Source organism: Crocuta crocuta, unplaced genomic scaffold (assembly GCF_008692635.1).
Source record: "Crocuta crocuta isolate KB4526 unplaced genomic scaffold, BGI_CrCroc_1.0 scaffold167, whole genome shotgun sequence".
In the NCBI taxonomy this organism is placed as follows: Eukaryota; Metazoa; Chordata; class Mammalia; order Carnivora; family Hyaenidae; genus Crocuta; species Crocuta crocuta.
Window position 1 is genome coordinate 11,226,355 of NW_027532406.1, and position 26,403 is coordinate 11,252,757.

Consider the following 26,403-nt stretch of genomic DNA (forward strand, 5'->3'; position numbering starts at 1 on the left):
GTATTCTTTATTCTTAGTTTCTTGGGAGATTTTTCCCTATTAGACATTCTCACAAGTCCTCTGCACAACCTCATTCCGCCCGGGGTCCTGGGGACTGTAATAACCCCCCAGGTGATGTGCTCACTCGTGCGTGTTCTCCTACCAGGTGGTTACTATTTGGTGGAAGACAGGGTGTGTGTGTGGCCTGTGAGCCAGGGTAAGGGACACTGTGCACTCTTGTACCGGCTCCAATTCATGCCTTAATGGGCCGAGATGTGACAGCCACCTCCCAAGCTCCCTGAAACCACTCCTACCAATATCACTGCCCAATGCCCTGTTATACCATTCCCCNAGATAGTGACTCTCTCACTGCTCTTCTCACTTTCGTTCACAGACATACCTTTCTCTTTCTGCATCTTAAGTGTCAATGCCTTCCCAGATTTCTCTCCCTGGCCTTTTTTGGCCCCACTTTTGAGCAAAGGTTGTCAAACTTTATTGAGGATGAGGATCAGCTAGGGAATTTTGGGACATACACATGGCCAGATCCCTAGAGATTCTATTTTGGGTATATTTGTATTTTTTAAAGTTCCTCAGGTGATTCTGGTGTACACCAAAGGTCGAGAGCCACTGAGCTATCCCTAGGAAATTTTACTCGCTGTCATTGTTCATTACCTCCACAACTACACATACTCTGGTGATAACAAATCTTGCCATAACCAGGGTTTCACTGGCTTTTACTCATTTCTGACATGCTGATTCCCAGCTCCCAGCAAAGTTGCTACCAAATACTGGAGTTCCCCAGGAGTAACACTGGTGTGCTGGTGGACACATCCTACATCCAGCCCACAGTCCTGCAGCTGCTACATGTCAACCCCAGTTTCCACCTTCACCTCCTGCCCCCACCCCCCGGGGCTGGGTGTCGCCGCATCTCTGGGCACCCTGCTGTTTCTGCTGGGCACCTGTCTCTTCCCTCAGTCAAGGCCAGCTGGAGGCACCCAAACAGACAGTGTTTTGTTGAAGAGTGGACAGAGCTAGCTGTCTTAGGGTAGATTCCCCCAAGAGCAGAGCTTGAGGCAAGGACTTGGGTGCAGGTGAGTTCTTAGGGACGTGCTCCAGGAATGTAGAGTTAGACAATGAGAGAGTGAGAAAGGGAAGAAAGAAGAGGAAATTAAAGGATGTGTTATCCATGTCACCATCATAAGGAATGGGAGCTGGTTCAACCAGAGCCCTGCAGAAGTATACAAGATGCCTCCAGTACTGTCCACATCGAGGAAGGACATTGCAGCTTTTGTCCACTGGCTCCCAGTGCCCACCGTGTGAGGGGAGCACTGGCTTGTGCACACAGACCAAGAGAGCTTCTATGGAATCAGAAAAGAGCCCAAGGGAGACGTCAGAAAATGATGAGATGTGGGACACCTGGGTGTCTCAGTCTGTTAGGTGCCCAACTCTTGATTTTGGCTCAGGTCATGATCTCATTGTTTGTGAAATTCTCTCTCTCCCTCTCTCTGTCTCTGCCCCTCCCCAATTCATGTGCTCGCACACACACTCTCTCTCTCTCTCTGTCTCTCTCTCTCAAAATAAAAATAAAAAAATTTTTTAAAAATACAAAGAAAAATGACGAACTAGTCTGAGCTCACCAGAAGAGTCTACCATAGCTACAACTGAAACCAGAAGTGGGTAGGCGGGAGGTGACTTGGACACAGAGGCTTCTGCCATATTCTTCCACGTGCCTACTTCTGTGGTTACACTCTGCAGGTGTTCCAGAGCAATGACGCTTGAGCCCCAATGTTGTTTCCAAAGAATCAGTCTTTTCAAGTTTCTGTAATAATTCCCAACACACACCAAACCCTAAATATTCAGTGAGTTCAGACATGGGTCCAATGTAGAAGACATCACCCCACCCCTGACTTAATGAGCCAATGCATCATGCACCTGAAACATAGGACCATGGGGACACTTCTGGTACCCTGGAGCATTTGAGGAGCTTCCTGAAGGCACCACTGGAGGGAAAGCCTCCTTCTCACCTGTGTTGGAACAGAAGTCTCCCACGGAGATTCTCCAGTCCCCACGATGTTCCCCATGTGTCTACATATGCCTGAATGCCTATGTGATAATGGCTCAGTATGTATCTCCAGCAAGATTTCTGCCCTCACCTCCATAAACCTAACTGCCTATTGGACACCCCGACCTGATGTCTTCCAAGCAACTCAAACTCAACATGAATAAACCTAAACTTATCATCTGTCCTTCAGACCCTGGATGAATCCTCCTTCCGCTCCTGGATTCTCCATGCCAATGAATGACACCTCTGTCTGACTGGTTGAACACAAGAGAAATCTGAGAATCAGTCCTGGGTTGAGCTCTCCTTGTGCCATCTATGTCAATGAATCACAAAGTCCTCTCTATTAACACTGAAATTTGCCTGAAGTGCATTTGCCTAAAATTTGATTACCTGAAACTTGTTCTCCTAATGATCAATTTCCTAGTGATTTTTTTTTGCCTATAATTCTGAATTAGGGATTATAAATTAAGATTTTTACAAACAATTTTCCCAAAGATACTTTGAAAGTAATTTTGTATTTTACCTAATTATTAACTCATTTTGCAGCTTTTTACCAGTAGTATAATTATTTTGTACATATTTGGGTAACTTTTTTCTAACTGAACATACCTTTCTGCACTTCTAATATATTTTTTACACTTCTAATAATTTTTGAAATAGTGCTATTTGTAGCAGTAAATACCTGTAAGGTATTCATTCAAAAATAATTCATTTATCAAATTCACCCATTTGTGAATTTTTCATGATGTAGTTTAGATGTGTGTTAACCAAACAGCGTATCTGGTATCCAATGGCACCTGGCAGCAAGAATCAAGAACTATGAAAAAATGTTTGAAAAGATAATGTTCACACAAAGACTAATACACAAATGTTCATAACGATACTACACATCGTGCTCTCTGGCCCCAAACAGTAAATAACCCAAACACCTCACAGATTGAGAAGTGGAATACAATCAGCAATAAAAGGAAATAAGATACTAATATGTAGAACAACATGGATGAATCTCAAAAACATGGTGAGCAAAAGAAATTAGAATAGAAGACTACATACTACCTGATTCTGTTTGTATGAAACTCTAGAACAGAAACGTAGTGATAGAAAGCGGGTCAATGGTTGCCTGGAGCCAGTGGCTGAGAGGATTGACTGCATAAGGATCACTATTAAGAAACTGAGAAGCAGAAAGTTTAAGTTTCTTGTACATCTTCACACAACCAGAAGGTAGACTGGATTCAAATCCTGGTTCTGTTTTCATAAATCATTCTGTATCTCTGATCACTAGTTTCATATCATCTGTTTCATTTCTGGGCCACATCTTCCTAAGATACATCAACTTTCTTGGATGTAAAACCATGTTTCTCAAACTTATTTTGTATTACTGTCCCCCTAAAAAGCTTTTTTAGATTTTCTTTCCTAACTGCCCCCCATGATACTGCATATCTGTGTATGTACCGTAGACCTTGGGAAGGCCACAAATCATTGCAATACCTAAGTTTTTGCCCCCAGCAACCAATCTTCACCCTCCTTGAGGCAAGAATGTCTTTATTGGGAAGGTACAGTCTAGAAGATATTCCTCTGATGCAGAATTATGAAACATCCTGATCTCATCGCTAGCACATTTATAAATGATGCACGTTAATGTATAGCATTGTGTTGCCAAATGTGTCTATTTGGTGTTGATTTCTCTTCTGTCAATCAATGAAGCAGTATTTCAGAATCACCTTCTCTCCAGGGATGCATGTGCTTCAGACATGTAACCCCCATGCACTGCTTACACCTTTCAGATTAGAATGAACTGATTTATGCCATAAAACACTAAGTGGAGATGCTTTTGACCCAGCAGTGTTGTTTGTGTCCTCCCAGGACTTTTCCCATCCTCCTTCTTTTAGTGAAGATAGCGATCCCGCCGACCTTTGGGGAACTCTCTTCCCTGACTCCACTGGTTCAGATGAGGCTTCCAATCCCAGTGAACCACCTACTCCTGCTTTTAGGGTGTCTGAGGCATGTGGCCTAACTTGACCAATCACAAATCTCTAAACCCATGGTTCACAGTGATTGGCTCCAGGGGGTGGGCACATGATAACATCTAGGCCAGTCAGAATCTTTATGTGGGTCTTAAAATTTGATCACTGAAAGAAAACCTTCTCTATTTTAGATCAAGAATTCTAAGACTCTACCTCCAGAATACTCCTGGCTAACAGAAGGCCCTGTCCAGCCCTCTCTCTAGGTATACAGTGGTCTACAACAATAATGTTGTGACTGTCACGGGCACACACACATGTATCAGCCTAAGGGGAGGGGAGGACTAGAGAAACAAAGAATTTACACCAAAATTTAAGTGACATACTGAAGTATCTAATTCCAGCAAAAAGAACGACTGAAGGAGGTGACACTCAACAAAAAAGAAAGAGTGTCTCTAATGGTGGAATTTCAGAAACTGTGTCATTTGGGCAAAAAAAAACCCAAACTGTATTGAGGCAGAGAATCCTTCTTGGTGCCTTCTAAATCACACCTCATAAATAATTAATTAAGTTTTTAAAGTCAGCCTTGCTTTTAGCTCCCAGAAGAGGGACACTGTCTAAATATAAATCCGATTATTTATCTGATTTTCAAGGGATGATTTCTACCTCCAAATTTTTAATATAATTTACTCCTATCCATCATGCATATGTCAAGGGCCACAGCTAATCACTTCACATGTTCTATTTAGAGAAACTCTTTACTAAATCTTGTTCTTCTTAGACAAAGAATCACTGGTGAGAGATACAATATGTTGGAGGGGACTGTAGATGATTTGCCTAAACTGATGTTTCAAATAATTTATTGTCCCTTCTGAAAATGATAAAATCCCAGCTGCCACACACACATGGAATTAATTTCCTGTGGATATAAGTGGCCAGACCTTAAAAGAAATTGGAGTGGACTACACTGAATAGACAGCCTTGTTGTGCTTAACCCTTGCCATCCACACATGCTTACATACACACATGTGCACTCACATACATGCACACCATGCTGTTGTTGTAATGGACCAAGTCTACATACTCCCGCAGCAAACTGATAGCAGAACAATGCTGAGAACCCATACAGCTGATTGGCTGAGGAGACCCCAGTGACTACTAGGTGGAAGTGGTAATAGCCACTTGATGAATAGCTAATGGATGAAGGGCAGTGCTTGAAAGGCTCAATCACATACTATCATAGCTTCATGACAATTTCTAAGGATTCAGCCCCACAAGGCCCAATGAGGCTATTCTGCCAGTAACTATGAGTCTGCTTTGGTTCCTGACCTTGACTGAACAAAGCTGTCCATGCTCCAAAGATAGGCAATCTAGAGGTCAGAGTAAGTGTATAGCTGATTAGGTAAGAACAATCAAATAGATGATGAATTTTGACAACAGAGCACTTGCCTTTATATTACCATCTGGAATACACATGTATTCATCTGGGTACACACCCATATATCCTTCCACCGATGTGTTCATTTAGTTCAAGTCCAATCAGTTTTTACCTTTTGGCTTTAGAAATTTATCTATGATTATAAACTGATACATGGGTCTAATATGAATAAAACTAGACCCCTAAAAAAACTGATGTATCTGCCCTATCTCTAGCCAATTGACTGACAAATATTTATTCAGAGCATACATGAAGAAATATAAGTTACAGTTCTTGCCCTTAAGAGAGACTTCATCTAGCTATGGAAACAAGATATATATACAACTAATAGGGCTGTTTTTTGTTGACTATGAAATTAGTGGGCTACCCCCAAATAAGATGAGGATAACAATAACGGCTCCTACTTACTAAGTGTATTTATGCCCAAAAGAGCATTAACTATTTCATATACATTGCCCCACTTAATCTGCACTGAAACACTGAAAGGTTGGTACTACTATCTCCTTCTTTTATATGAGGTCCCCATCTCCTCTTTCCCAAAAAATATCTTCCTTCTAGTTTTGGGAATCCTTTAAAGGCATCTGAGTTGTGCTCTCTTAACTAATCCTGTTAAATATTTTATAAAGTTTACTATTTTCCTCCTTTTCCATTCCAGCTCTTGAACTGGAAATAGCTACTGTGCGGTAATCTTTTGTTGTGCAACCATCCCAGATTTTCATGGCTTAAAGCATTGGGAATTCATTACTTCCAGTGATTCCACGGGTTGACCAATTGGTTCTTATAGTTCATGTGGCATCATCTGGGACATTGGGATGGCCTGGTGAAAATGACCTCACTTGTGTCTGGCAACTGATACTGACTGTCCATAGGGAGCCTCAGTCTCCCTCTCCCTATGGATGATTGGGCTTCTTCACAGCATGGGGGCTGGATTCTTAGAAGGAGTGTTCCAAGCAGCAAAATTAGATATTGCAGATCTCTTGAAGCCCAGCTTCTGAAGTCATGGAGCATCATTTCTGCCATATTACATCAGTCAAGGCAAGTGATAGGGCCGATACAGAACAATGCAGATCCTAGGGAAAGGAAAATAAATCCCACCTCTTGGTGAGCTAGTGACTTGAAAGTATACTAAAATGGCAATGACAATTTAAAATCCTTCCCTAGAACAATGAATACCAGAGCTTTTTAATTGTCATTTACAAATGGGACCAGAAAGGAAACACCAAGAGGAGAGCTACCTGAAAAGGGTGAGCACATGCTGCTTGCCAGACCTTGATGTCACTGAGCATTTGGAACACGTTACCTAATGTAATCCTTACAACATACCCACAAGGTAGGTGATAATGCTCCCATTTTACAGATGAGCTCATTTAGACTTAAAAAGTTACATCACTTGCCTAAGATTGTACATATATTGGGTGCTGAGCCAGGATTTCCCCCTCTCAAGGCTTATGTGACTCCAAGAGCATAGGAGAGCATAGCCCCTTCCCAGCAGTGCTGGGATGCCTTAAATATCTTGCATCTCTACCACCTGGCTTCATGACCTTTACCTAGTCCATGCTGACTCACTGTTTGCTGACCATTCAAGAATTTCCCCATTAAGCCTGAAGCCAGCCTTGATGACAGTTTAACACAGTCTCATCAAGGTCCTCCACAGGAATGGCCAGTGCTAACAGTGAACCTCCCTAGCTTTTAAAAGGCGTTTTTTATTTATTGAAAGAAAGAGAATTTTGCTGTTTTTTTCCCCAAATGGAAACCTTTGGTAAGAAAGCTAAAAAGACATCATGCTAACTGACAAAATTCGGGCTCCCTATGGTGGTAAACACACAGAGTATTCATAGCTGGGAAGTCACTGTCAATTTACCTCTCCATTTGTCAGCCAAAATAATGAACCCACAGAGTAAAATACCTTTCTGAAAAAGTCAGATTTTCCACTTACTCACAGAAATGATCAAAGCCAAGTGAATAACAATGCTAATGTCTGACCCCCATAATGGAACTTGGTTTACAACTTACCCAGAACTCACATTCCACACTGCCCCCAGTACCTAATTGGTCTAAGACTTCCTCACTTTTCTAACAAGGGAAAACTATACATCTTCTGAATAACTCTAATTTGGCAAAAATAATTTTTTTAATTGTCTCCTAATCCTTGAAATATGAAGTATTTGAGTGAGAACTGAACTATGAGAGAAACACAGTGAATCATATTTTATAGGTAGTAAAAAAGAACCAGAAAGAAATTGAGTGATTTATGTAATATTATAGAGAGTCTGAAACTTGAACTCAAAGCTGTCAACACCCAGTTTTGTGATTACTTCCTTGAAAATTATGCTTCTTCAAACCAGCATCCTACCAGTATCCTAAATTCAGTCTTTCCAGGATGTCTGAAAAGACTGAACCATCTATATCCATTGAGAAATTTAAATGCAAGTGTTTTTTTTTTTTGCTGTCAGAATATTAACCCCAATATGATTCATCTACTCTCTAACAAATGTAGTACAAATTTCTGTCTTGTTTCCAGGTTTAATCCATCATAACTGCCATCCAAAGCATTTTTTTAAAGCACAATTACTTCAAACACATGTTGAAGAGAGTTTCACTAACCAATATAAGCTTTCATCTAATATTTTAGCTAATCTTGCACATATAAACCAGAAAAACCATTTAATTATCTTTCCTTATGTTCATTTATTTTTGAGAGAGAGACAGAGTGTGAGCAGAGGAGGGGCACAGAGAGCTAGGGAGACACAGAATCTGAAGCAGGCTCCAGGCTCAGAGCTGTTCACACAGAACCTGACATGGGGCTTGAACTGACGAGCCTTGAGATCATGACCTGAGCAGAAATCAGCCACTTAATTGACTGAACCACCCAGGTACCCCAAAAAACCATCTAATTCTAAGTAAAGTTAGAATCTAATCTTAATTCCATTAAGATAAGCAAAAATGAAAAAGTTCTTTTACCCTGTCAATCAGCTATTTTGCTTGAAAATTGTATAAAATTAAGCTGTCCTACTTGAAGTCCACAGTAAATGGATAAACTTCCTGAATACTTTTTTAGGTGATCCAGACTCTACTAAAATTTCACCATTATCAGCAAACTGCATGTAATAGAAAACCTATGCAGCCACATGACATGCAATTTTTTTTCTCTTTTCCAGCAGGACACCAAATACAGAGACAAGCATCTCATTATCTTCTTAGACAACGTAAAGGTATCACTCACAGATGATGACCATGCCTCTTTCGTGTCCAACTGTCAGTTGAGCACCACATGGTCACCAAGAAGATGTCTGAGAGAACCCTTCCTTGTTTTCACTTAAGATGCTAGATCAATGTCCTGCCTGAATTAGTACTGAAAACAGGTCTAATAAGAAACAATGGGAACATAGCCACTGGAAGAAAAAATAATAATATAGATAATCCCAAATGGCGAATAATTCCAAATCCAAATCTCAAATTTTCAGTGTAGGGGAAAGATGAGGGAGGGAAGGAAAGAGAAAGAGAGGGAGAGAGACCCGAAAACGTTAGGGAAAGTGTGGTGAATATTGTCTTGACTTCTGATTTAGCAACTCTATTTTCTCCCTATAGTTCTCTCAAAAGTGCAATCAAAACGTGATAAAAATTTTATTTTTTCTGTGTGAGCACTGACTATGTGCCAGCTGTTGAAGCAATAAATTGCTTTTACGATTTACAAATTGCTACAAATAAACTGCTTCTTGTAATCTTCATGGTTCAGTAAAGTAGATTCTAGAATTATGCCACATTTTACTGAAGAGAAAAACAGAAGTTCAGAGAAGTTAACTGACTTATCTAAAGTTACACAGGTAATAAGCCGCATGTTACACTATACAATAAAATAAGTATGATCTGTATTTTTGTTTTTCTGTTTGTTTGTTGTTGGTTTTTATTGTTGTTGTTGTTGTTGTTGTTTTGTGGGCTTTTTTGTCATCCGGGATAATAGTTTTTGACCCTGGCTACACTTAGAATAACGAGGAACTTTTATTCTAGAATAACAAAACCTGGGTCTCCCTCTAGAGATTCTGATTTAATTGATTAGGGTGGGCTCCAGGCTATTTTATTTTATTTTATTTTATTTTAGGTTTCTCTAGGGGACTTTAATGTGTAGACAGGCAATGTTGAGAACCTATATCAATTAGGATATGTCAGAGGTTCTCAAACTTCAGCATACATCAAAATCACAAGAATCTCCCAGAAGTTCTGATTCTGTAGGTCTGTGTGGGACCTGAGAATCTGAATTTCTATCAAGTTTTCAAGAGATAGTGATGCTGCTAGGATAACACTTTGAAAATCGCTGTTATAGAGGAAGACTAAGTATGGCAGAGACTGACTAGATGGTCACACTTGTTTTCTCTTCCTGGATACACAACTAAACTACATTTCCCAGCCTCCTTTGCATCTAGATAGGACTCCATGGCTAGTTCTCACCAATGGCATATGAGTGGAGGTGATTTGTCACTTGGGATCTGAAGCACTTGAGAGCAAGTGTCTCTTTTCCCTACTGTCTCTATCCTTGTCTGCCGGCAAACACAGAAGATCCAGTCTCTGAAACCCCCATCAGAGATAGTAGAACCACTGAGTCTCTAAATGAATGCATGAAGAACACCAACCCCATTCCCAAGGACCCACATAGACCTTGATGTGAGTAAATAATAAACTTTTACTGATTCTTATAAGTCACTATGATTTAAGGGTTGTTTTTTTCAGAAGTTAGCCCTGTCCAGAAAATACTACATTAATGCAAGTGTAGGCAAGCCATGTGACATCTCTGAGCCTCAGTTTCTTCATCTATACGTGGGAAATTCACTAAAATAAGCTCTAAGATCACTTCCATTTCTAACATTTTATGATTCTATAATATCAATTAAGCCCTAAGTTAGGTGGAAACAATTCTAAATATGAAGAAAAATATGAATCTCTATTTTATTCAGCATTGTTTTTAGGGCACAGCTGGAACACAGAAGGGTATAGTCCTATTCTGTACACACCTAAAGGTCAAGCTAGGGTAAAAAATTAAGGCACGTGATGCTACAGTAAGCAAAACAAGACACCTATAAGTCTACTTTCTACATGAAGTAAAAATCTAGTAAGAACAGAGAGTCCAATATATACTTGATATGCCCTAGTGGCAGCTCAAACCCTCTGGAGATAGAACAAGCAATGGAAAGAGACTGCTGGACTTAAATCTGGACAGATAGTAAGAGCTAATCTGGAATTACTTTTGAACAACAAGAAGTAGTTCATGATATGAGAAAAAGTAATCAAGTTCAAAATAAAGGAGTAAATGGTAAGTGTAGTGCAAGTATCCTTAGTCAATGGATTCTGAGATTTTAAAAAAGTTTTATTTATTTATTTTGAGAGAGAGAGAGCGCATGTATGGGTGGGGAGCAGAGAGAGAGAGAGAGAATCCCAGGAAGGCTCTACACTCTGGACCAAGCCTGACATGGGGCTCAATCTGAAGACCATGAGATCACAACTTGAGCCGAAAAAAGGAGTCAGACACTTAACTAACTGAGCCATCCAGGTGCCCCAGTGGATTCTGAGTTTTTAAGTGCATTCCCATTTTTTATGAGAAAATTTTCCATTGGCTACTCACAATAAGATTTTCCAGACCTTTTTTTAATTTGAGAGAGAGAGCACATGCATTCATGTGAGGAGGGCAGAGAAAGAGAGAAAGAGAATCTTATGCTCAGCATGGAGCCCAATACGAGGCTTGATTCCACAACCCTGGGATCATGACCTGAGCCAAATCAAGAGTTGGATGCTCAACTAAGTCACCCAGGCACCCTGTGATTTTCCAGATTTTTAAATGAATGTGAGAATTAACAAAGAAGCTCCTACATATTTCTAAAAGGATAGGTAGATAGAAAAAGAGAAGAGACATGATATGATATACAAAAACCCCATTATTGTGCTTGTGTAAGTATTCAAAGATGTCTGACAGTAGGATAAATCCCATGTTAACAAATTTTCTTACCAAACCCTTCTCCATGCCATTTTAGCCTCTATTTCGTTATTAAAACCAAAAGGAATGACTGAAATAATAAATAAATTCCTTCAGAAAGTACCTGATGGAGCAAAAACTGAAACTGACTTTTAAGATGGAAAGTTCTAACCAGCTTTTTTTTTTTTTCTCAGAGCTGGTACCAAAACAGTGTAGCTCCTACTGGAAAGTTAATTAGAATTGCAAAGAACGGTGATCACAGATAATTTACTAAAATGCCTGACAGCTTAGGCTGACAGCTCAGTAGGAGAAGAACAATTGATTTTAGCCTAACATACAGACAAAAAAGATAAAGAATGTTAAAATGCTTTTATAGAGACAAAAAATTAAATATTCTCAGCAAACATTTGTTGAGTAGCTACCACAGTACTAAGGCAGCAAGACAACTAAGAATTTCAAGGAGACAAGGAATCATAAGCCACAGGCAAAGCTGGGAGAGATGTGGGATGGACAACCCCAGTTCTCATGTCCTTTCTTAGAAGAGGATGTGCTCTGGCCCAGATTTGACAGATGAGGTCTCTAAAGTGTGGATGCAGTCACTTCATTTACAGGTCTACTGCTACCTCCTTCTTTCTCCCGAGCTATTCTATGTACCTGACCCACACATCCCCTTCCTTTTTCTAAACACCACCTCCTTCTTGTTTGGTTTCAATGCAAACATCACTTCCTTCTATGACTCCTCAAACTAAGTTATTTATTCTTGTTACCTGCCACAATAGCCATAACTATACTTTTTTTTTTATTATGGAGCATATCATGCTTTATAATAATTGTTTGTTTTGTTTGTCTGTGTGAAAGAGCGAGAGAGAAGGAGAGGGAAGGACAAGAGAAGGGAGGGGTGGGAAGGGAACAGAGAGGAGAGAGTGGGAGAGAAACTGTCTTTCTTGTTCAGCATGACATACTTAATGACTATCACATTCGTGGCATATAGCTAGAACTTAGTCAATGTTTACTGAATGAATGATGGACTGAGTTTGATGGGGGCAAAGAGAAAGGAGCCATTGATTATGACTAGGAGGAAAATGGGAGTTAGTATTCACCAAAACACTTAAAGATTTAAACTGAGCTGTAACTGGTAGAAGGCTAACTCATATAGACAGTGCCTGCCAATCTAGTCTTCTCTGATATCTGTTGACAATGGCAGATACCAAGATAGAATGAACATAAGAAGGGGACAGGTCTATTTCCTTCTCTGAAGAGGTAGAAATATTTAAAGCCTTAAATTCTAAGAAGTGAATTACAATTTTAAGGTTGATGTATCTGTATTTTCAAGAACTCACGTCATGGTGAGGGGAATAAGCAGAGGGGAGAACTACCAAAGAGAAAGTGAGCTATGTCTAGTAAGTCTTTTTGTCTTTCCTTTGCATAAGCATTCAGCAAATAATTGATTCTGGCCAGGGGAGTTATTTTTGCTTCCCAATTCCTCTGCTGAGAGTTTTTCTTCATCAAAATAACCATCAGCAATGAAATCATAATAGCCAGTGTCTAATCTTTTCAAAGTTAGATTTATGGATCCTATCATGATCGTTAGGGACAATACTTATCTAAGCAAAACAGGAAACAAATATATTTCCCAGAGACATGTGACTCCAATAAGGTCCAGCCTGCAGTATTATAGCTGAAAAGCCATTATAAATGCCAAGTTGCTTCCTGATTCATCAATGTGTACATCATAGCAGGAATTCCCTCTGATTACAGGTTTGCCTAGATTCTTAAAATTAATTGCTATAGTCCCCAATCCCACTCCACATCTGCCTCCTTGTGAGGAAAAGAAATGCATTCACAGCAACTCCTGAGTGAAAGAGTTCCAGAAATAAATACAGAAATAAAGAAAGTCTTATAACTCCATCTCTCTGCTGTCATCCCTAATTCCCCTTCTCCCATTCCAAGCTTCCTCAGACTATGCTTGCTCATCTGTTTGCCTGGAAGTCAGACACATTAAAGGAGATCACCCCAGAAGCCCAAGTGAAAGCATCCTTAGGCATAAGTGAAATTGATCATCTGCACATGTGACTCCAATAAGGTCCAGCCTGCAGTATTATAGCTCCTCCAGAGAGGAGCCTCCAGCCTCCAGAAACTCTCTCACTGGCATTTGTACTAAGGTTGAAAATTCTATCCTCAAAATGTTCTCCTAAAGGAAGATGGCATTATCAGAACCAAGATCTAAGGTAGCAAAAGACTCATATATGGCCACTTTAGCTTACCTCCAAACAAACTTCTTTAACTGTACATCACCCTCCTGAGAGATGATGTCACTTGGCTTCAGCTAAGGAACAGAGTTTATCTGCATCATGAAGTTGGGGGAAGGTGGTCATTTCCTGACCAATCTTACTTGGTGGGCAGGGTACCAAGGTACCATGGTACCAGGTACCAGGGTACCTGGCAGGTAGGTATCATTATCCCCTTTGCACAGGTGAAGAAACAGAACCAACAACAAACCAGTGTAGAAATGCCCTCAATCATTAAATGCCTCATTCAGACACACTGTGAGGGGTTGTATTTCATATCCAGCTAATAAGTGCAGTTGCTGCACCTGGGAAGCTCACATCCTCTCCTGTCATGAAGCCAGCTCCTTCCCATCCTTCAGGTCTCAGCTCAACTGTCACCTCCTCAGAAAAGACTTCCCTAGCCACCCAGTCTGAAGTCCATCATCTCTACCTTCTCACATAACACCCTGTTCTTTTCCTTCAACACATTTATCATAGTTTGTAAGTATGTACAAACCCCTTTGTTTGCTTATATTCTTTTGTGCTAGACTATAAACTCCATGAGGGCAGAGATCATCCCTCTCCTCAGCACTAGCAAAATAAACTTCGACATAATAGATGTTCAGTAAACTGCTTACATGAATGATGAATGGAGTCGCCTTTCTAATTTAAATCGCATAGTCATTACCGCTATACATACTGCTTCCCCATAAATGTGAGGATAAATTCCCTTTGAGGCCCTTGAGCTGAAATGCACAAAATTCTCTCTCAGCCCTCAGGGGGAGGCTTCCCACCCGCATCACGCTCGACAGTCCCTGGGGGTCAGACTTGGCAACCTTCTTGGGGCTTCCTCCTGGTCATTCTCATGCATACTTTAACACCTCTCACTGCCACCTGCTCAAACCACCTGAAGCTCAAACCACCTGATTCTAGCACCTGCTAAGTTTTCAGTATTTATATAGACATAATATATTCATATTATCCTGAAAGAAGACATGAGTTTTCTGGTGTGCACTGTCATTACTTACAGCAATAACCATATCAGTTCTCCTCTGTGTCAATTCTTTTTATCCAGGGTCACACAGTGAGACCCAAGTGTCAAGATCTGTATGACAGGCACGAAACTGAAAATAACTTAATCTGGGGGCTTATCTAGGATGTGGACAGCTGTGCCCCCCTCTCTTCCTGAGAAAAAGAAAACTTTGCTTCCCTAAACAAAATTCTCCTTAGAAAGAGCAGGGAAGGATCCTAAGTTCTGGTCTTCTGAACTATAAATGAATGTTTCCATGTACAAGTTCACAATCCCTGAAAAGTTTCTGGGGCCCTGGATTTCATTCCTCTTCTGAAATGAAACATTAACCTCAGGGGAGGTAAACCTCTCAAGATGGCCTCGTACTATCTATTCACCCTTTAAATACTAAGACTTGCCCTTTCACCCAGATCTCAGGTTTCTTTGTTCAGAAATCCCTAATCAGGGGCACTTGCGTGGCCCAGTTGGTTGAGCATCAGACTCTTGGTTTCAGTTCAGGTCATAATCTCACGGTTTATGAGATTGAGTCCACATCAGGCTCCACGCTAATAGCACGGAGCCTACTTGGTATTCTCTCTCTCCCACTCTCTCTGCCCCTCCCCTGCTCACTCTCTCTCAAAAATAAACATTTTTTTTTAAAAGAAAAAAAAAGAAAGCTCTAGCCATATGGAAACATAAAAAATATTTTCTCTATAGCCCCACACCACCCTCTGGTCCTCCTCAACCTGTCATCTCTCAATTTCTTGTGCATCCTTCCATCTTCCACTTTTGTGAGCACCTGTATACCTTGGCTCTTGAACCTCCTCCGAATTCTGCCATCGTCCCAAAGACCTCTAACACTCTGTGGACAAATGTTGAGGAATTGGGGAAGCCCAGTATTCAACAAAATTGAAGTAACTAGCATGAAGAGTGTATCAGTCAAGATCAAGTCTGGAAAACAGTAACCCCTCAATATACCCCGAGTATGGAGGAATGAATACCAGGAACTAGAGGCAGCTGGAAGTACTGGAGGAGTGAAACTTAGAAAAATCAGTGATTAAAAATCTATGCCTATAGCATGGATTTAAATGTCTTGCAAGAAGCTCTAAAAGATTGCTTCATATTTCACATCTTCATCTCACTTCAGTGCCTCCAAAGAGAATAATGGCCTCTTCCACTTTCCAGTCTCCCCTCATTGACAGACTCTGACTCATCTTCAGGGTTACAAGAGGAAAGAGGATTCTGAGGAACCCAGTTTGTCTGACCTAAAAAAGAAATCATACAAGGTCGTTTGGACATGATTCTTTTTTTTTTTTAATATTTTTATTTATTTCTAGGAGAGAGAGAGAGACAGCGTGAGCAGGGGAGGGTCAGAGAGAGAGGGAGATACAGACTCTGAAACAGGCTCCAGGCTCTGAGCTGGCAGTCAGCACAGAGCCCGACGCGGGGCTCGAACCCACGAACCGTGAGATCATGACCTAAGCGAAAGTCGGACGCTTAACCGACTAAGCCACCCAGGCGCCCCCGTTTGGAATGATTCTAAATTGATAACCATCTAGCACAAAGGGCAGAGTCATGCTCTTCTCTGCTTATTTTCCAATTTAAAAGCATTTATGATGGGGAACACCTTCTCCAACAATTTTTGCTTTTCTTCATCTCAAGAGATGGCCTCTGGGAGCCATTTCCTGGAGGGAATTGCTTACATTATATATTTGGTCATTCCAACCAGGAAGTCTTCAGCTTTCTTTTCAGCAAAGATGAACACAGGTAGACGATGATACCCCTAAACCATCCTTTAAATACTAAATTTAAATGTTTAATATAAATTCACAAACAGAATGTAACAACTACTTGAATACATGCAGAAGGAATTCCATTGTTATATTTTCAAGGAGCTATTCTGGACCATTTTCATTAGGGAACAGTTTCCCTTAAAATCATGAAATTCAAACTATGAATATCAAATATCCTTTGATGTTTCAGGTTTTCATGATTGAAAAATTCTGTGCTTTTTCTGCTACATTAAATAAAAATGGAAAAGTAAAATGGTTGAATGAGTGGTGGCATGAAATTTCTTTTAACTCAGCATGAACCCACAGAAACCAAGAAACATAAAAAGTTCACCAGTTTAAAAAGGAATTGAACTCATTAATGCAAAACTGCAAAAATCTATCCAACTTGAAATTAATCTCCCAGATCCTGTAAGATAGAAATACATTTATACGGTACACTCTAAAAACTTAGTATTAACGACATGGGATGTTTTTAAAATCAAAGTATACCGTAGAAATATGGTATTGTGCTTTGCAGATGCTATGTTTTTTACAAATTGAAGGTTTATGGCAACGCTGCATTGACAAAGTCTGTGGGTGCCATTTTTCCAACAGCAATTGCTTACTTCATGTCTCTGTATCACATTTTGGTAATTCCTGCAATATTTCAAACTTTTCATTATTATTATGTTTGTTATGATGATCTGTGATCAGTGATTATGACTCACTGGGAGCTCAGATGATGGTTAACATTTTTTAGCAACAAAATATTTTTAATTAAGGTCGGTACATTTTTTTAGATGTAATGCTGTTCCACACTTAACAAACTACAGTATAGGGTAAACATAACTTTCATATGTACTGGGAAACCAAAAAATTCATTTGACTTACTATATTGCAGATTTGGTTTCGTTGCAATAGTTGCTTTCTTGCGGTGGTCTGAAACTAAACCTGCAATATTTCCAAGGTATTCCTGCATTGCATTTATGAGCAATCACTAAGTAAAATGCTAAGAAAGAATTAAGAATGTGTTCTGAAGAAAGGGATGGAAAATAGAAGTGTAAAGATTCCTAGGAATACAAAATAAACCAATAATCTACTGTCAGACAACCTGAAAATAAATAAAAACTGAAAACTGAAGCTAAAGAGGTCATCTGCCCTGCAAAGAGCCCTCTACGTAATTACAGTTTCTCACACACATATATAGTTGGCCACAAAAACAAACAAACAAACAAACAAAAAACTTCAGAAGGAATTACCTGTAAATGAGTCTTACCTTCTCCTGGCCCCTCAAACAGGCAATGGCTACTCCTGTGTCGGAATAGTCATTGGAACCTTTTCCTACACTTCTCTACCCTTCTTTGGTCCTCCTCAGTGCCCTCCTCCCTTTCTGAAAGAGAATACTTACTGACAAAAGCATATAGTAGATATACCACATACCAGGCCCTATGCCAGGTTTGGAGGGCAGGGCGTGAGTAACAAGCCAAATAAAATAGTCTCATCTCACAGAAAAGAAGAAATACAAAACCCAAATTATTGCTCATCCAGAATCCTGCCCTTCTGAGAACAGTAACCTCCCACCAACATCTGGACAGTTCTCCTCTCCCTATTCTATCATGTGGTTCAAGAGGGCTCTGTGATGTTCCATTTGATCTCATATCCCTTTGGTAGAGTCAATTGGTCCAGAGTGGGCACTTGACCCAACTCAAGCCAACCAGAGATGTTGCCTCTGACTTCTCTAACTGAAAGTAAGAAAGTCAGTCCCTTTCTGAAAATAGAAGTTATAAAATATAATTTTCTTGAACTACCAATGGATAGGTCTCCCATAACATGCAAGAAAGTTTATGAGAGATAATAAAAGTAACAGCAGTGAAACTAAGAAAAATTGGACCAAGAGACTGAGAAGAAAGCATGCTCTGATGAATCCTCAATATTTTTTAGATGGCTGGAGTATGTTTCTGTGTGTGTGTGTGTGTGTGTGTGTGTGTGTAGAAAAATAGAACAACAAAAATAGGCTGGGAGTAGGATATTAAAGTCCTTATAATCTAAGCTAAAAACTTGCTTTATCTTGATGAAAAGTGAAGGGGTTCACTGAAAGACTAATCAAAGAATCCCAAATCTTTTAATTTAACAAAACCCAAACTCTCCAAGATTTAGGTCTGGAAGTAAATCTCCTAAGGCTAACTAAATGGTTCATGGTATTGCTTTCTCCCTTCTCCCCAGGTACTGACATCCATTTTACAGTCTGGCTCAGAAAGTAGAGACAATTTTTTTCCTTATACCTTAAGCAACGATGCTTAGATGAGAGCCTTTAAAGAGAATCCATTTTATTCTAAAGCAGAATAAAAAGGAATTCAACACAAACAATAAAAAGAATAGAATCATGGCCATTCAGGCTTGTCACCTATAGGTTCTTCCCTAGGAGGCTTACACCTGAGTCCCATAGGTACCATTCTCCCATACACACCATCTGAGATACCTGCCTTGGTGACCCAAGAATTGCCCTAACTACCTCTAGCTCCCATTTTGGCTTTTAAAAAGAATTGTAACCCACCACTCCTACTTGACTCTCAACACCCTCGTGGACAAAAGCTGGTAAGCCAGGTTTCCATGATGCTGCCTATTAAGACAGTCCCTCTTTGTTTCTAATTTTAGATCAACATTGCTTACTTGTGTGATTGATGTCAATAAAACACTCGCCTTCAACATAAAGTGGAGTGCTTTAACCCACATGGCTATAGAGCTTAATGACTATTTTATGTATTTAACAAAACTACTCATGTATAATAACAGGATGCCGGTTCTTGGAGAAGATAATACTGGAAATGGGGGAAAGGCCTTAGGTGTGAAATGATGAAGACCTAATCTTATGATGATGAGGATGAAGAGGAAAGACATGTTTGAGGACTATTTAAAGGATATAACTAACAGAACTTAGTGATTGGTGAGAAGAAAACGAGAAAATTATTATTAGAATTATTACTAATTGTTATTACTAGAATTATTCCCAAATTTTGGTTTAAAAAACTAGTTAATGAACTCATTAGACTAAACAAGAGAAAGATAGAGCAAAACAAAGCAAAATGAGTTCAACTCTGGACACATTTTATTCAAGTCACTGGTAAAACATGCAAGAGGAGATGTTTAGTAAATAGTTGGAATATGAATCAGGAATAAGTGCATGGAAGCTATACAATAAAGCCAATCCATTAAAAATCACCAGGAACACAAATGTAATCCAACACAGTCAGGTTTATTCCGCTTGCTGCAACAAGTGGGAATGTACACCATGAGAAATCTTGTGGTCTCTAAGAGGGAACAGGAAGGGGTTTTTTTGTAGTTATAACTTACTCATAGTGAGTTTTGAGGCAGGACTAGGAGAAATGGGGATCTGCTCTGGAGTTAGAAGCTGTGATCAAGTGAGGGCAGTAGTAGTTGTCTTCGTTCAGAAGGCAGAAGGATCAAAAACAGGTCTTGAGTGTCACTGGCAAAAAAAGTAGTCATCACTCAAAAGAAAGGACTGTTAGAACATTTTACAGCTGCAATGTGACCTTGAGAAGTAATGTTTTCTGTTGACTTTGCAGTTAACTCTCTCTCTATATGTCAATTAGTACAATCTGATTATTAGCAGGACTCATATTTACTCACTCAGCCCTAGGCATATATTTACTTTTCTAGTTCTGGGCTGATTTTTCCTATCTCAATATACTTCACTGTCATCAGCTTATAGTTGGTAAACTATGGAAATAGGTAGGTGTCCAAAAATGACACTTCCTAAGGGTGAAACCCTTTGGCCCCTCTACTCTCACTTAGACATAACCACAGTCTTTAATACAGCAATTGATGTTTTGTCAAGCACATGTAAAGTGCTATGCAAACCCAGCTTCCACCTATCTATCTACCCACCGAGCCAGCATCCTTTTTTGGGGGGAGTCAAGGAGTCACTCCAATATAGAAATTCTGGAGCTGAAAAGAAATAAGAATAAAAACAACAACAACAACAACAAACCCACAGAACCTGAGTATGACTAGGGTAAAGACATGGGTAAAGAAGTATAAGACTAAAGTATGTAGTATTATGAATACAAAGGGAAAATGATTTAAGGAAGGACTGGCCACCAGAACCAGATGTTGATGAAATAAAAGGAACATATTCTCTGCTAAATCAATCCCTTAGGAAATCATTTGAATAGTGGAAACCAAAGCTAGAGGGAGAAAGAGAAGACTACAAATGTAGACCACACTTTCAAGTGTGGCGGTGTGCTGAGAAGGACAAAGAGCAGTAGCTAGTAGTGGACATCAAGTCAAGGAAAAGGTTTTTTGTTCATTGTTTTAGACAATGGAGAGTTGAACATTCCTATACATTGAGTGGAATAAAAATAAGGGAGAGAGTGAAGACCCAGGGAGAGAGAATCATGAGTGGTGAGAGTTCTACAGGAGATGAGAGGGAAGGAATCCGTGCACAGGTGAAAGACACACATCTGTTCAGACAAAAGGGAAGGAGGGATGATGGGGTGAGGGCACAGGTAGAGGGAGGGCAGGAATTTGAAAGAGTATCCACCTGATGACCTTTATTTTCCCTGTAGATGAACAGGTCAGGCCATCTGACCAAGGAACTTGGGTTTGAAATAATCACTCATGGAAATGAGATTATCAATGACATTTCACATGTTTTAAAATAATAATAATAGTTGTAGTACAGTTAATTTTACTTATTTATTGACACAATCTTTATGAGATATCAGGATCTCTCCCAAGATGCTTTATCAACTTATTTTCCTTGTAGAAAACATGCTTCTCAAAAATAACATTTTAAATTATTTTATATTTTGGGGGCACCTGGGTGGCTCAGTCAATTGAGCATTCAGCTCTTGATTTTGGTTTGTGTCATGATCCCAGGGTCATGGATCAGGCCTCGTGTTGGGCTCTGTGCTGAGCATGGACCCTGCTTGAGATTCTCTCTCTCTCCCCCTCTGCCACTCTTCCCCATTCATACACACACTCTCTCTCTCTAAAATAAAAAATAAAAACAATAAATCTAAATTATTTTATATTTTTATATGTATATGTACAAAGTAAGGACATTTTTTGAAAAATAGAAAACCCAGTTAACAGTGGTTACTCTGGAGGGTAGAAGTAGAAGCTATTCTCACTTTTCATTTTGTACATTTCAGTTTTGTTTGACTTTCTTCTTATAACAAGTATTTTTAAAATATAATCTGAAAGAGAAACAGTGTTCTAATCTGAAAGAAATAAATAAGCTTTTTCAGCATCTGGTCCTCTATTCAAGGTTAAATGCCTTTATGATTTTATGACTCAGAGTTGAGAGTTTCTCCTTCCTATGTATCAAGATGGTCAAAAAGATGGAGAATCTCTTTTCATTAAAAATTATATTCATCTGTGACAGATACCCAGATGCTGTTTTTAAATATATTAAAAAAAAAAAAAGGAAAAGGAAAAAGAAAAGCATTCCATAGCTGATATGGTGGCTCATGATGTCATCAGCGTTCTGATCTTTTTCTCCACCATCATTAGTATCTGTCTTTTAACCTCAAGCCCCCATCACACTTACAAAATGGCCACAACAGCTCCAGCAGTGACAACTCTGTCTCAGATAGGAAGGGAGAAAGGCATAAGGAGCTTACAGGCTGAGTTAGCCCCCTTTTGAAGGTCCTTTCCTTGAAGCCTTCATTCAGCAGCTTCCACCTATATCTTTGGCCAGAATAAGTCACATGCCCACCTCTAACTGCAAAGGAGCCTGGGTAACGCAGTTTTCAGCTGATGCACTGCCATTCTGATCAAAGAGAATGTTCCGTTTAGTAAGGAATAAAAAAGAGACTAGTGCTAAGTAGGCCACCAGTTGCCCCATAGTTATCTCAACCTTGAGATAAAAAAGGTGAAATCTCTTCTGAGTAAACTTTCTATAAAAAATTTGGCTTACCCTACAACTAAATTGATATTTCTGATTTTCCATTCATGCTGTGGGTTGTACAGCCTTAATGCCCCCATGATACTTTCAGGCTGGAAATATACCAGAAGGTAGCAGTAGCCCAAGTCCTGCCCTGGCACTTTGTCATATCTCCTGGCACCTCCTCCCACTCACAAGGGGGAGCATTGCCTTCTGGCTCAGGTTTATCTTGGTTCAACTTCCTGATCTTCCCTAGGGCTACAGAGTAAGAACTCCTGCTTTGCCCCGGCTTCCCTCCTTTTTCTTCTCTCAATTCCCAGGTACGTTTTTTAAAAAGTATCTCCATTGAGAGTGACTGGAAATTCATATGAATGCTGACTACAGCTTATACATAATGTGAACTGAAAGTCTTATCGTTTCAGGACAAGTTTATGGAAATAAATCCACACAAGTGTTTCATAAGGGGAATATTACTGTAAATGCAAGACAGGAATTGAAACAAATGGAGACAAAATACAGAAAGAAATAGAAAGGCAGAGAAGAAACAGTCTGTCCCTCTCTCTAAGCATTCCTGAAAAAATCTTCATCTGCTACATATAATTCGGGGGGGGGAGGGGTAGAAGCAAGATACTCTCAAGGATCTGTTTTTTCCTGTTAGAATGTTGGTTTCTTACAAAGAGCAGTTATGCCACTTACGTATTCTATCAAGAATCCTGATTTCTAGTGGAAATTTGATAAGTCCCAACTGATGATCCTTCATGACATAAACAATATATGTTGAACCACTGACTTAGGAGCCAAACAGCATAAATAAAGCCAACCCTTTCCACTGGACAATTACAGAAAAGAGAAGAGGAATTTATAGGATTTTTAAAAAAGGAACTGAATACACAGCCAGAAACAGAGCCACATAAATATAGTCAACTGATCTCTGACCAAGGAGCAAGGATAATACAGCAGAGCAAAGAGCCCTTTCAACAAATGATACTGGAACAATGAGATGTGAGAAAAAAAAAAAAAAGAACTTAGACAAAGACCTTACATCCTTTGCAAAAATTACTCAAAATGGATCACAGACCTAAATGTAAACCACAAAACTATAAAACTCCTAGAAGACAACATATGAGAAAACCTAGATGACTTCAGATACGACAACAACATTTTTAGATACAACAGGAAAGGCAGGTCCATGAAAGAGAAAATGATAGACCAGGCTTCATTATAATGTTAAAACTTCTGCTCTCTGAAAGATAATGTCAAGAAAATGAGAAGTCAAGCCACAGACTGGGAACATATATTTGCAAAAGACACATCTGATAAAGGACTGTTACCTAAAATAATACAAACAACTCTTAAAACCCAACGAGAAGAAACAAAACACAACTTAAAAATGGGCCAAAGACTTTAAACAGATCATCAAAGAAGATGTACAGGTGGTGAATAAGCGTCTGTAAAGGTGCTCCACATCATATGTCATCAGGAAAATGCAAGTTAAAACAACCATAAGATACCTCTACACACATATTAAAATGGACAAAACTCACAACACTGAAAATACCAAATTCTGAAAAGGACATGGAGCAACAGGAATTTCCATTCACTGGTGGCTGGAATGTAAATGGTACAGCTACTTTGTAAGACAGTTTGGCAGTTTCCTACAAAACTAAACATACTCTTACCATACAATCCAATAATTGCACTCCTTGGTATTTAGCCAAAGGAGTTGAAAACTTATGTCCACGCAAAGAGCTGCACACAGGTATTTGTAGGAGCTTTATTCATAATTACTAAAACTTGGTAGCGACCAAGATGTCTTCTGTAGGATAATGTAGTAAATCCAGAGAACAGAATACTATTCAGCATTGAAAAGAAAGATGTGGAGGAACAAGATAAGTTGTGGAGGAACCTTAAATATGTATTACTAAATGAAAGAAGCCAATCCAAAAAGGTTACATCTGTATGATTCCACCTATGTGACATTGTGGAAAAGTCAAAACTATGGAGCAATTTAAAAAATATCAGTGGTAGCTGAGGGGAGAGGCATGGGTTGTGAACAGCTGAAGCACAGAGGATTTTTAGAGCAGTGGAAATACTCTGAGCGCTACCATAATGATGGATACATGTTATCATACATTTGTCCACAGCCATAGAATATGTAACACCATGAGTGAATCATAGTGTAAACTATGGACCTAGGGTGGTTATGACGTCTCAGTGTAGGATCATCAACTGTTTCAAACATACCAACTGGGCAGGGGATGTTGATAATGAGGGAAGTTATGTATGTATGGAGGCAGGGGAGACATGGAAAATCTCTGTACCTTCCCCTCAATTTTTCTGTGAACCTAAACCTACTCTAAAAATTTTTTCTGAATAAAAAACAACAAAAAGGGGAACTGTACAGGTACTGTTACATGCCCACAATCACCATGTGCACTCTTGACATATGAAGGAACAGAGTCTCAAAAAAAATAATTTTCCCAGTGCACACACAATCTATGTAAAAATCCTCTGTGCCTATTATAAGGCCTGTTTTTGGCCTTTCATATGGCCAACTATACTTGTAGAAAGCTTAAAATAAGGACTAGTATTGCTGTCTGTTGATTTAAGCATTTGCTCCATCCCAGGGAACTTTTGCATTTTGTGAAAATAATCATAAACCCTACCTGTGTGATTATCTTACATTAAAAAAGCTGAAGCTGCATTTGGTACTAAACATGATTTCCAGAATCATAGTGTTTTTGACAGTGAAATATGAAATTGACCTTGAGACAAACATTTTATTTCTTCATTCCTATATGCAAATTTTCCAAATGAGGTAAAAGAAGGCTGAGAAGTTTTGTGGTGAATTAATATTACTTCAAATACAATCTCAATGAGCATGAATTGGAGTAGGATTAAGATGAATGTCTTAAAATGCTGCAGAAAAAGAGAAGGGCAGGTAAGGATGTAATTCCTCACAGGCTTATGGATGAGGAACTTTCTGGTATTTAGGCAGGGAAATCGACAGCCAAGCAAACTGGCCTGGTTCATCTCAACACTGGAGGTTCTCTGACTGCATGGTAACTTCTCCTTAAGTGCCCCTGTCCAGATTGCTTATTGATCCCCTGGGCCTCTGGGGTTTCTACTCTCATCCTTCAATCATCTCTTCATTGGGAGTCCCGATTCTCAATTAGAAAACATTGACAAGGCCAGTTGTGACCTCTGCATTGGGACCCCTCCCCTGCAGCTCTCACCCAAGCCCTTTCTTGGGTGTGAAATCCCGCAAGGCAGTGGATCATGGAACTGCTCTCAACACAGCAGTCAGATTTCTACAGATTTTCTATCTGACAACTTTTGATTTCACCATCTTCCTGGTACCACAGGGACCACTGACATGAGTTGCTGTACTGGATAGCAACTTGGCTATAATAAAAATCCAATTAGAAATGCCCTCATGTTTTTGTTGTTGTTGTTTTAAGTCCAGAGTAAGAAAGCCCGGGCTGCAAAGTTAGCAGAAGAAAGGAAGTAACAAAGATCGGAGCAGAAATAATGAAATAGAGGCCAGAAAAACAATAGAAAAGATCAACGAAACTAAAGGCTGTTTTTTTTAAAAAAGACAAACAAAATAAGCCCTTAGATAGATGAAGTAAGAAAAAAAAGAGAAGACTCAAATGAATTAATTCAGAAAAAAGAAAGGAAACATTACATCTGATACTACAAATATACAAAGGATTATAAAAGACTACTATGAACAATTATATGTCAATGAATTGGACAACCTAGAAGAAATGAATAAATTCCTAAAACCCACCACCAACCAAGACTGAATTATGAAGACAGAAAATCTAACAGACTAATAACAGATAAGGAGATTGAATCAGTAATCAGAAATCTCCCAGGACCAGATGGTTTCCCTGGTGAATTCTACCAAACATTTAAAGAAGAACTAACACCAATCCTTCTCAAACTCTTCTAAAAAAATGAAGAAGAGAGAACACTCCCAAACACATTTTACAAGGCCAGCATTACCCTGATGCCAAAGCTAGTTAAGGACACTACAGGC